This window comes from Wyeomyia smithii, chromosome 1 (genome assembly GCF_029784165.1).
Source record: "Wyeomyia smithii strain HCP4-BCI-WySm-NY-G18 chromosome 1, ASM2978416v1, whole genome shotgun sequence".
NCBI classification, from domain to species: Eukaryota; Metazoa; Arthropoda; class Insecta; order Diptera; family Culicidae; genus Wyeomyia; species Wyeomyia smithii.
This window is the reverse complement of record NC_073694.1, coordinates 137820134-137833309: the sequence shown is the minus strand read 5'-3', so window position 1 is coordinate 137833309 and position 13176 is coordinate 137820134. Positions and strand designations below refer to the sequence as shown.

Sequence of the window (13176 nt, the reverse complement as noted above, 5' to 3'; positions counted from 1 at the left end):
TGCTGTTTTTTTCACTTGCTTTCTTGCATTAGAGAATGAAGAATAAACAGCTGTACATTATATTTATCGTATGAAATTGTGTGCATTCGCGTTGATGAATCTGTGTGCAATATAATGCCGAACTTGATGTTGAACTCCATACCTTTTTATGACTTTTCTAGCTTTTGAATAATTACTCTGCTCCCAGACAGAGTTTTTGACAAATATGTTATATGTTCAAGTTAAAAAATATAATACGAGACATGATTACTTTAGCGTTTCGAGGATAAATTAAGAATTTTATGTTGTAAATAGTGTTAATGCACTTTTGTCTAATATTTGGGCTTTGGATGCATGAATGTTACCATGTTTTTGATATTTTGTTAAAGAAACAGGAGATATAAACCGTTTCTCAGTATAAATGGAACTCAAATTTGTTTCATATTCCTTTCAGAGATTTGAATTAATTCATATTCCTTTCAGAGAGCGAGTAATGGCGCTATAACCATAAGCAAAAATGCTAGGACTAGAGTTAGTACTCAAGTTCCAACCGTAACAGTTGAAGCGAGTAAAGGCGCTATATCCTTGGTTTTGAAACCCGAACATAAGGAGGAAATACCTATGTTCCATCCCAGGAGATTGGTCAACAAAGGAGTGTACTTTCTTAGCTTTATCACTCCCAACGAATTAGGTATATTACTTCTTACATACGGATCGGTTGGTACGGATTGTCCCCGATCTTAGATTATATTGTATTATATTGCGCTACACAGTAGGCCTGGCCGTTGACAAGAAAAATGTATGGAAATCATTTTTTCAAATGATGGATATCATTTTCCAGGATCCTTTCAAGTACTGGCTGTGTTAGTGTAGACTAGACTAGACTAGATTTGAAATTAGCATTTTCTGGTATTTAAAAACGTTTCCGGCGATTTTAAGCTTATTTTGGTATCATTTTCTTTATTGGCCTCTTCTAATTTTCTGTATTCAATTTGAGATCGCTTTTTGTTCTGGCCTTTTTGGCATTCTGAAACAATTTTCGGCGTTTCTGGACTTCGAATTGGGGATCATTTTCCTTCCTGGCCTTCAGAAACATTATTCGGCGGTTCTGAGCTTGGCTTGAGATCGCTATTGTTTGGCATTTTTGGCCTTCGGTAACGTTTTGGACTTCAGAAACGTTTTGCAGCTATTCTGAACTAAATTTAAGACAATTCTGGACTTCAGAAACGGTGTCCGGCGATCCTGAGCCCAATTTGAATCAGTTTTTTTTTGGCTTCAGAAACTTTCTCTGGCAACTGAAAGCTAAGTATACGTTTTGTCTTGTCTGTATTGTAAAGTGATATTTTGATGCTTGTTTCTAGTTTTACTTTATGTGAGAAAACAGATACAGAGAGCTTTTGATTTCATCGTTGAAATTGTGTGCGCGGTATTTTTTTTCCGCAGGGTTTCAGTAACAAGTTTTATTTTTGTCCACAAAGTGTTAGTGTGGTTTGTGGAGTTTGGAGTATGTGTTTCTCAGGAATCATATGCTTTGATTTTTTTATTGTTCTAGCTTTTGACCAGTTGTTTTACATAATTTGTTATATTTATGACTAGTTCGGCACTTTGTCAATAAATTTAAAAATATGTTCAGGCTTATATGTATATTTGCTTTTATTAAATTGTTGAGGCTTTGGATGCATGGAACATTGCCAATTTTCATATTTATTAGGCGTATTAGGCGTACATTGTTAAGAGATAATCGACGTAAACGCCGAGTTCCTGCGCGTATGTGTCGGCCGGGGGGATTTAAGCGGTTGCTCGTAACGCTTCGGTGTAAACGCGTATTCAGCCCGTGCGAGTTTCGCTGATATATGGACTTCTGGCGTGTGGTGATTTCGCGAAGTGAACCCAGATATTTCATCATATCTTTCTTATCTTCATCAACGTTAAGTCGGAGACTGCTCGCGCGTTGCATCTAAATTATTACATCGGAAATCGAAGTAGATTTCGTTGAGTCGATAAATATCATTTCAACCCCCGCGTCGGTACCTTCCATGAGGTCGTATTATCTTCAGATGGATCAACAACGCGCAATTGTTTTAGGTATAAAGAGCATCACCTCACGAGGAGATATACGGTAATTTTAAGTTGTCTCGGTTTAGTAAAAAATCCTGTATCCTCGCGTACGTTTTATTGTTGCGGTGTTACATTGTCAAACTAAATAAGTTCGAATCACATTATGAATATCGTGGCGGATGTAATAAACTTTTAGACGCGGCACTTGTTCTGAAAAACCCGACATTAGCGCATCGTTTACCAAAACGAACCCTGCTGTATACCTTCCCCTTTATCCAACATCCCAGTGATTTCTCGTGGAAGTGCAGAGGTGTTCTCGGCTTCCAATAAAGCGAGTATCATGTCAACATATTCCTATACAAACTCCTTCTTTGACCTGCATTCGGATGCGGCCGGCGCTGGTATTGCCTAATATAAAGATTTAGGTCACCTGTTTTTACACATTGAGGATGCATGTTGGTCCCAAACATCATCTGTTGGTTCTTTGTGTAATTACAGCTGATCTGGCAATAACGGAGTAGCAACCGCGGGCGGTCAATCATGCTCATGCTCATGCTCAGTACTACAAGTTTGTGTTTATTATGATATTCAACGTGAATAGTGGCTGAATATCGCACTGAATGTGGGCTCTCACACTTCAGGCATGAGAGTAAGAGTACTGTTGGATAAACTTATAGTATTACTTGGGAACTATTAGTTTGTCATAGATCGTTTCTCAAAATAGTGCGTGTAATGCAGGCTATCGGCAAAACGAAACGGCAATCGAAAAAACACCCTCAAAATGAATATACCACTGTGACCCTAAGTGTTGCTTTTCCATTCCTCAATGTTGTGAAATTTATTACTTTATGTGCCTTCATGTGCTTTCAAATCTTCATATGAAGAAAGCATAATAGAAAATATTTCTTTAGTTCAAATATGTCACGTTGTTGATATATTTGATCACATCGTTTTAAAATTATAAAACGCACGTGAAAAATAAAACACAGCTGAATACGGCCTTTCAAGCGAATGAATATTCTGACATTTGATGCTAGTACGTTACCGGAAAGATTTTGCATATGTGTGAGTGAAGGGGGCTAAAATGAACCTGTACATTGCACCAATACAAATGCGACGAGTGAAGTTCCACTAACACGTGCGTTGCGGCTTTTTGTTGTATTTTTCCTGCAGAAACGCTTACAAGCGTGTAGATTTATTACTTATTGTGTATTCCCCTTTGTGTCTAATGTATGATCTTAAGACACCTAAAGTAATAAAATATTCTTCAAAAGTAATAAAATCTTCCCCCTTTGTTTTGGGTGTACCGTTCGCAGATACGTACGTATTTCGGTTGCTATCCGCATAAGCACTGATGATGGTTCTATCCATATTCATAGACAATAACCCTTGTAATGGCAGTATTGGACGAAATCGTTGCACAAGTGGTCGTTTATTCCTGGATACCACATGAGCAGTTAATATCTCGAAAAAATAATCATACTTAAGGTGTGAAATAATTAAACATGGGTTTAAGTGTGATTATATTTCAAATTTGGAAAATTTCAGTCATATAGGTATATGTGTATGTCTTAAATCCAGCAGAAACTGTAAAGATAAGCTCCAACAGGTCCTGTCTGCTCATATTGTGAAGGCATCGATGGCTATGACTAGGAAAAAAGTTTACACATTATCTTACGTTTAGTTTCGGAACGGAAGCAGGCATGGATTGTTTTCGTTTCCGGCGACAGAATTTGACGAGCCTCCAGTTTTCTCGGTTTCTTCGACTTTCACCTCTAATGACATGACGAAAATAAGAAAAATAAGTTGAAGCATAACGCGTCGGTAGGATTTAGGGCGCCGTTATTCCTTCCTTCGAAAGTTCCGCAACAGAGGGGTGTTATTTTTAATGCAAGATGGAAAAAAAGAAAAACAATGCTAACAATAGTCGTTGAATTTACGCGTTGCTGTTTTTATTAGCAAATGATTAAGCTCAAGCTGCACGTCCAAAGAATATAACAATAAGTAGAAAAAATATAGAGGGTACATCGATCGGATATCCTTTGCTATTGAAATTGTCTATTACTTTATGAGACAAATTTGAATTTTTATCCAAGCATGATGAATGATGAATTCCGATGAAACTTGTTGTATCAACAAGCAAAAAACTATGCCTGTACATTAGCAAAAGCAAACGATCGTTCAAAACATCTGATAATTGACTAATCGTTGATTCCGAAGAATCGTGCATCCAGCTCCGTCGTCGGCGTCATCTTCCGTTTGTTTGATTCAACGTCCGAAATGTTCTTTTAGATGTGGTACGGTTTATTTCTCTCTTGTAATTGAGTAAATTGTGTTTGATTAATGACTCAAAGCAGCACGAGACAGACGTCGAGCGCAATGCCCCTTGTGAGTTATGGGATGAGTCTGTGAAAAAAAAAAAAATTAAATGTCTCTTACCATTAAAATAGATGTTTGACACAGGATAAAAAACAGCATTTTCGAATTATTTTATGACGGAACTAACGACGCATGAACAACTTCCGGTTCTGGCAACAGCAGGAAACCTTACGAATTGTTTTCTCCTTTAACTCATGCTTCGGTATTCGTTCGATTACTGTCTGAAGTAAGTCAGTCAGTCCCCGGCAGTCTTCGTTCAGTCAATGATCGTTATCAAAACACTTTTCATAAGCGGGTGGATTCACTTTCGCTTTCACACTTCATTAGGCGAATCGTCCATTATCTTTACGGCTATTATGCTTCGCAGTCCGGTTGTTTACATCGCAATGAGAGGCTGTTATTCAACGCTCGCTGTTGAAGCAAGTGAAATCATTGTGGCTTATAGTTCATGTTGCATTCCTCAAATTTTACTGCCGGTTCCGAAAGCAGTGAATTTTAATTCCAAACGAAACCAGTCCCCTGCTCCGCACTTTACAGAAGCGAAGTAATCTCATGGAAGAAACTATGCCAAACAATCACATAATAAATGTCACAACCATGTTTATAACTTGTTCGCATAGAGACTTCTGAAGCCGGTGCGTAGAAACTTCATCGAGTGCGAGAAAATTTATCACCCTACAGGGTCTAGCAAGAAGCACTATGTTCAGCTGATACAAACAGCGTATATGGTGATTTGATTTCCAATTCAGCTTGCTCTGGTACCTCTCCTTGCTTTCACTTTCCTCCCGCAACTGCAGCTAAGGAACCTCGTAATCTGTGCAGCCTGTGGCACTGCATCCGTACGTACTATGTATACACGTATGCCGTAGAGAGGGAAACGGTTTCAGGTCCCAAATGTAGAACATTTGTTATTGTTTTTCCATCTAATGTTTTTCACGCTATAGGTCAGCAGAAAGTCAATAATATGCATTCAACCGAGAGAAAATTTTGTTTGCCTCTTGAGACTGCACGTTTTTTCAGCATTTTGATGGAAAGTGATCTTTGTCGATGGCCCTTTTTTTCGGCGTGGCGTATTTTTTTATTTTGTTTTCATTTTTCAGTTACCCAAAATAGAGTGTATTTGAACTGTGATATAGAGTCAACTTTTTTTGTTTTTTTTTTTTTCAATTACCCAAGTCTATAAACTGCAGTATAAACTTCAACGAAAGAACGTTCCTGCTGAGCGATAACTACCTTTATTTTCTATTGGTACAATACGTCGTTTTGGATTACTTCCCACCGAAATATTGAAAATTTCTGTTGAAAGAACATTCCAAGTGGTATGAATTCCAAATTTTGGTGGGCTGAAAATCTCGATTGGATTTTAATAATACAGATCTCGTTCGAATTTGACACGTTTCGCTTTTGACACGGTTCAATTTTGGCAACATCAAAACTTTGAACGTATTGCCACCAGCAACCATCCAAGCGTTGAGTTGAATTTTCATTCCGGTAGGCATCGGACAATGCTCATTCATAATCAATCGGTTTTATCGAATACTTTTTTCGAGAGAGATCCCCACCGTGCAGTGATAACGGGAATGAAAAATCGCATTTCCCGGGAATTCCCGGGAACCGGGAACTGAAAAATTCTTTAGCAAAATGATATTTTAAATGAAGTTCATCAGTAAGAGGTAACAAAAAATTGTTTAAAATTCCATTCTCAATCCGCATGAAAAACAAAAAAAAAAAACAAATGAAATACAAAACATTTTCAAGTTAACATAGAAAATTCGTGATCGATTTTTGTAGCATATATTTGCAGAAGAGGAGAATTAAGGGTATTCATGTCGTCAAACAATCGCTTTAGATCCGCTCACAATTTTCCGTTAAGCTCAAAATTTTTATTTCCTTCCTTTGCTCAAGTCTGCTGAATCATCGCTAATGTTTGAATTCTAGCATACTTTTGCTTTTTGATTACAGCTTTTGCTACACTTAATTGAAAACTGGTGTCCAATTCTTTCAGTTTGCTGAAGAGAAAACTGAGTGTTAAGGCCTAAACACAGTGGATGCGTTGCGGCTGCGTTTGCGGCAATTTGACAGTTAGCTCATACCTTTTCTGTCAAATTAACGTCAACGCAACGCAAACGTATCCATTGTGTTGGGGCATTGAGCGGTAGCGAACCTATTCGCTTTATATTCATTTAAATATATTTGCTATGCATTCGTTGTTTTGCTTTCGTCTCGATTAGACGCAAATTGTTCATCTCCGTTTGAGTTCGCAAAATAACAATACACGAGTTATCGTACGGGTGTTTTTTTTTTGTCGATTAGTTCTTGTGCTGCGCGATAACAATAGCCGGCAGTTTATCGGCAGAAACATCTTCTGCACACTGGTAGGGGCAGGCTACCCCGCCAGTGATCTGATACGCTGATATATCAGCAAGAATAATTCTCCCGCACCGCTGTTACCCCGCTAGCAGCACGGACCACCATACGATCGAGCGAGTGGAAGTCAACTACAAGTGGCATCTACAAGGTCGCGTGTAGGATACGGCCACTGTGTCACAACACGAAGCTGGATCGTCATTGTTTGTTCTGCGGAGACGCTCGATTAATCCTACTATCAGCCGTGAGGTCGTGACTTAGACGTTCGGTGAAGTATTCACTTTAGAATTTTTATCATTATTATTAATAGTATTATTATTATTGTTATTATTATAATTATTATTATTATTATTATTATTATTATTATTATTACTATTGTTATTAGTATTAGTATTACTGCCTTTTTTTTATTTTGATCCATTGTAGCTTGAAAAATTGTTTTTAAAATTTAATAGCAACTACTTGACCCCCCCCCCCCCCCCACATTCGAATATTTATCGTTTGTGTGCGGTAGAGCGTAACGCTCCCGCAAAATGGACGACATGCAGGTGCAACTATTCCTGGATGTGGAAACAAATGGGGAAGATATTGAGATCTCTCAATTCCCCTCTACCTTCCCCGTTACCTAGCCCCGTACCAAGGGTACCGGCAACACGGGTGAAAGCTTACCCAGATGCTTCGAAAGGTCCGTTCGTAGTTTACTTCAGGCCCATAAAGAAGCCTCTAAATATTATTCAAATCGGCAAGGACCTGGCAAAACATTTTTCGGACGTAACCGAAATTACAAAGGTTAGACCGAACAAGCTGCGAGTTGTTGTGAGTAGCTTGAAGCAAGCAAACGCAATTGCTAGCTACGAGCTCTTCACGAGAGAGTACCGCGTGTACATCCCTGCCAAGGACGTGGAGATCGACGGTGTGGTTACCGAAGGAAGCCTCACGGTCGATGACATTTTGCGTCACGGGGTTGGCTGCTTCAAGAACCCCCTGATTCAAGATGTAAAGATACTGGATGTCAAGCAATTGCATTCAGTATCCATCGAAGAAGGGAAGAAGAAATTCTTCCCTTCGGATTCCTTCCGTGTAACATTCGCCGGATCCGCACTGCCGAACTACATCTCTTTGGACAGGGTTCGTCTGCCTGTACGCCTGTTCGTACCGCGGGTCATGCATTGCCAAAACTGCAAGCAGTTAGGTCATACAGCCACCTACTGCTGCAACAAGGCACGCTGCAGCAAGTGCGGAGGCAATCATGCTGAGACCGCTTGCAGTGAGGATACTGAAAAGTGTCTTTACTGCGAGGGAACTCGGCATGACCTTTCGGCGTGTCCCGCAGAAATGCTGAAGAGTGCTGAGCCACCCTCGACAGGAAACATCTTTTCCTTTTTGCCAATCGATGAGGGTACATCTGACGATCCCGTCGAAGGGTGTTCTTATGCCATGCCAGAAGGATCTAGGAAGAGGAGAATGATCAACTCTCCTAATCTTTCTCGCAAAGGTCGCAAGATAACCCCTAGCAGAACGACCAATAAACCAACACAAAAAGGAAGCGGTGAAGAAAAACCGAAGCAAGTACCTCCCGGTTTTAATTTTAAATCAAACCAGGAGTACCCACCGCTTCCTGGGGCACCAAAAACCCCTCGTGCACCCATTTCTCGATCAGAAGATAAAAGAGAAACAGGGTTCATAAAATTTTCTGATATTGTGGACTGGATATTTAAAACATTCAACTTACCAGATCCCCTACAAAATATTCTTCTTGCCCTTCTTCCTACAGTGAAAACCTTTTTGAAGCAACTAGCAGCAACTTGGCCCCTCATTTCAGCTATCATATCCTTCGATGACTAATACGGCGAAAGAGGTTAGGAATTTTATCACCCTATTACAGTGGAATTGCAGAAGTATCATCCCCAAATTCGATCTATTTTCTCATTTAATAAATACATACAATTGTGACGCATTTGCGCTCTGTGAAACCTTTCTCAATTCAAACGATCAACTCAATTTCCACGATTTTAACATTATTCGTCGAGATCGAGACTCACACGGTGGAGGGGTACTTTTAAGGATTAAAAAGTGCTATTCCTTCTTCCGAATCGACCTCCCCTCGATCTCGCATATTGAAGTCCTTGCCATTCAAACGAATATGAATGGAAGAGACCTATGCCTTGTTTCGTTATATATCCCTCCATCCGCGCGGATTGACCAGAGGCATCTCACTGATATAGCAGAGTTGCTTCCCGCGCCTTTTTTGATATTGGGAGATTTTAATTCTCACTGTTCGCTATGGGGGTCGCTGTACGACGACAACCGATCTTCTTTAATCTGTAACTTGATGGACGACTTCAATATGACAGTTTTGAATACTGGGGAAGCGACACGTGTACCTAATCCTCCAGCACGTGAAAGCGTGCTTGACCTATCCCTCTGCTCGACATCACTAGCGCTAGATTGCCAGTGGAAAGTAATCAACGATCCCCACGGTAGTGATCATCTTCCAATCGTTATATCAATTGCTAATGGTTCAACTCCCCCGAACCCAATCAATATTTCCTACGACCTTACACGTGATATTGATTGGAAGTGTTATGAGTCTATTATAGCGCAACCTATCGAGACTCACGAGGAACTTCCTCCGGAGGAAGAATACGCGTTCTTAGCTGGCTTGATAATCGACGCCGCGACTCAAGCTTAGACGAAACCGATACCCGGGGTAACGATTAGACAGCGCCCTCCCAACAAATGGTGGGACAAAGAATGCTCTGAGCTGTACGCGCGAAGGTCCGCGGCGTATAAGGACTACCGGGAGTACGGCACTGTCAACCTGCTTCGAAAGTACGAGGCACTGGGCAGGCAGATGAAGAGCTTAGTAAAGGCGAAAAAACGCGGGTACTGGCGGCGGTTCGTAAACGCGTTGTCGAGGGAAACAGCGATGAGCACTCTTTGGGATACCGCCAGGCGCATGCGGAACCGTGACGTTTCGAATGAAAGTGAGGAGTATTCAGATCGCTGGATACTCGATTTTGCCAAAAAGGTCTGTCCGGACTCTGTACCGGAACAGAAAACCTTTCGCGACGCGTTATTAGTAACTACGGAAGAGCCTCCATTTTCGATGTTGGAATTCTCAATGGCTCTCCTGTCGTGCAACAATAAGGCTCCAGGGTTAGATAGAACAAAATTCAACCTGTTGAAGAATCTACCCGACTCTGCAAAAAGACGCTTGTTGAATTTGTTCAACAAGTTTCTTGAGCTAAATATTGTTCCGCATGACTGGAGGGAGGTAAAAGTCATTGCTATTCGGAAACCCGGGAAACCTGCCTCTGATCACAATTCATATAGGCCGATTGCGATGCTCTCTTGCCTCCGGAAATTAATGGAGAGAATGATCCTCTTACGGTTAGACAAATGGGTCGAAACAAACGGGTTACTTTCAGATACTCAATTTGGCTTTCGCCGGGGCAAAGGGACGAACGATTGCCTAGCGTTGCTTTCTACTGAAATTCAACTAGCCTTTGCTCGAAAAGAGCAAATGGCTTCTGCGTTCATGGATATTAAGGGGGCTTTTGACTCTGTCTCTGTAGAAGTTTTAAGCGCGAAACTTCATTCGCAGGGACTTTCACCAAACTTGAATAACTTTTTGCTCAATTTGTTGTCAGAAAAGCATATGTATTTCTCACATGGTGATTCGACAACTTCCCGAATTAGTTACATGGGCCTCTCCCAGGGCTCATGTTTGAGTCCTCTCTTATATAATTTTTACGTCAATGACATCGATGAATGTCTTGCAAATTCATGCACGCTAAGGCAACTTGCAGACGATAGCGTTGTATCCATTACTGGTAGCGAGGCTAGCGATCTGCAAGGACCATTGCAAGATACCTTAGACAATTTGTCTGAATGGGCTCTTAAGCTGGGTATCGAATTCTCTCCGGAGAAAACTGAGCTGGTCGTTTTTTCTAGGAAGCATAACCCAGCTCAGCTGCAGCTCCTACTAACGGGTAAAACGATCTCTCAGGTTTTAGTCGCTAAATATCTCGGGGTCTGGTTCGACTCTTAATGCACCTGGGCTTGTCATATTAGGTATCTGACACAAAAATGCCAACAGAGGATTAATTTTCTTCGTACGATTACCGGAACTTGGTGGGGTGCTCACCCAGGAGACCTTCTAAGGTTATACCAAACAACGATATTGTCAGTTCTTGAGTACGGCTGTTTCTGCTTTCGCTCCGCCACGAACACACACATTATAAAATTAGAGAGAATACAATATCGTTGTTTGCGTATTGCCTTGGGTTGCATGCAGTCGACCCATACGATGAGTCTTGAAGTGTCAGCGGGTATTCTTCCGTTGAAACATCGTTTTTGGAATCTCTCTTTCCGGTTGCTAATTCGATGCACTGTTATGAACCCATTAGTAATTGAAAATTTCGAGAGGTTGGTCGACCTTCAATCTCAATCCAGATTTATGACTTTATATTTTGACTATATGGCTCAAGATATTAATCATTCTTCATACGATTCCTCCAATGTCGCACTTTTAGATACTTCTAATAGTGCTATATTCTTCGACACCACCATGAAACAAGACATTTCTGGTATCCCGGATCAATCGCGACCCCAAGAGACCCCTAAGATTTTTTCCAATAAGTTTAAACATGTTAGTTATGATAAAAGGTTTTACACTGACGGATCTAATCTAGATGAGTCCACTGGCTTCGGTGTTTTTCACGAAAATTTTACCGCCTCCTACAAACTCGGTGCTCCTGCTTCCGTGTACGTCGCAGAACTTGCTGCTATTCAGTACTCTCTTGGAATCATCGAAACCCTACCCATAGACCACTACTTCATCTTCACAAATAGTCTCAGTGCCATTGAGGCTCTGCGATCAATGGAGCCTGTGAAGCACACCCCGTATTTCCTGGGGAAAATACGGCGGTTTTTAAGTGCTTTAACAGATAAAAATTACCGGGTTACCTTAGCGTGGGTCCCTTCTCATTGCTCGATTCCGGGTAACGAAAAGGCTGACTCTTTAGCTAAGGTGGGTGCTATTGATGGCGATATTTATGAAAGACCAATTGCTTATGATGAATTTTATAGCATTTTGCGTCAGAGAACACTCAACAGTTGGCAATCATCATGGAACTCAGATGAACTGGGACGGTGGTTACATTCCATTTTTCCTAAGGTATCGACGAAAGCATGGTTCAAGAGGTTGGATGTTGGTCGGGACTTCATTCGCGTGATGTCCAGACTTATGTCCAATCACTACACGTTAAACACGCATCTCTTTCGTATTGGGCTTGTAGACAGTAATCACTGCGTTTGTGGCGATGGCTACCATGACATCGAGCATGTTGTTTGGTCGTGTACCGAATACTGTGGTGTTAGGTCTGAGCTTATAGATTCCCTTCGGGACCGAGGAAAACAACCGAACGTACCCGTTAGAGACATTCTGGGAAGCGGTGATCTCCAGTACATGACACAGCTATACGGGTTTATAAAAAATGCTGGCATTAAAATTTGATTTCTTTTATCTATTTGCTAGAATACAATTTCTGCCACAAACTGAAAGAGAATGATACACCCGGCTGGAGACACTAAAACGAAGACTCGGCATCTCTATGTTTACGCAGACACCTCAGACCAAAACTGCTCAAATAGAACATCACTGGTTAGCCACGTACAAATGAATACATTCTGTAATATAAAATAGTTAAAAACAAAATTGTAACACCCCTCCTCTCACCTTAAATCTCCACTAGCTCGTAGTCGGCCGCGAGAATAAAGAAAAGGCCTCCCTCTTTTCCCTGCTAATTTAGAATTTTAAAAAAAATGTACTTGGCTCAGTTAAACATAAATTGTATCGTGCCGTGTCAAATAAACTATTTAAACTCATATTTGCTATGCCATTGTGATTTATTTTAAATAAACTACGTCTCAAATCTAGTTTTCATTGACAGAACAACATTTTAACCCTTTTGGCGTTTATATCATTATTGATTAGAACGTAAGATTTCAAGGAAGATTTTTGTTTAATTAACTACGTTATTTCGTTATTTCGCCGTTCGGTGGTTTTCTGTGACCGAGACAAACCGGAAGGAAACGATAGAATACTAAATAATCAGTTCAATACGACTCAAAATAAGTCAGTCTTAGAGCATTTGAAGGCTTACTAATTAACATGCAAAGATGATTCTCACGTTGATATATTATACTGACTTTGAGTTTTATTAAATGATTTATTTCAGGTCGCACCAGTTTGATGTATTTAATTTTATTGCAATATTGCATAAGAAACTATAGTGAATCATACAAAAATTTTCGCAGAACTCGGGAATCCCGGGATCCCGGGAATCAATATTTCTGTTCCCGGGATCCGGGAATCCCGGGAAAAGC

General features: G+C 40.5%; 1 protein-coding gene across 2 annotated transcripts in view; it reads left to right on the top strand.

Annotated features, from left to right (window-relative positions):
- Window positions 1-13176, top strand: part of LOC129723485 (uncharacterized) — an 89361-nt gene that overhangs the window by 32051 nt on the left and 44134 nt on the right. The gene's annotated exons all lie outside the window — the stretch shown is intronic.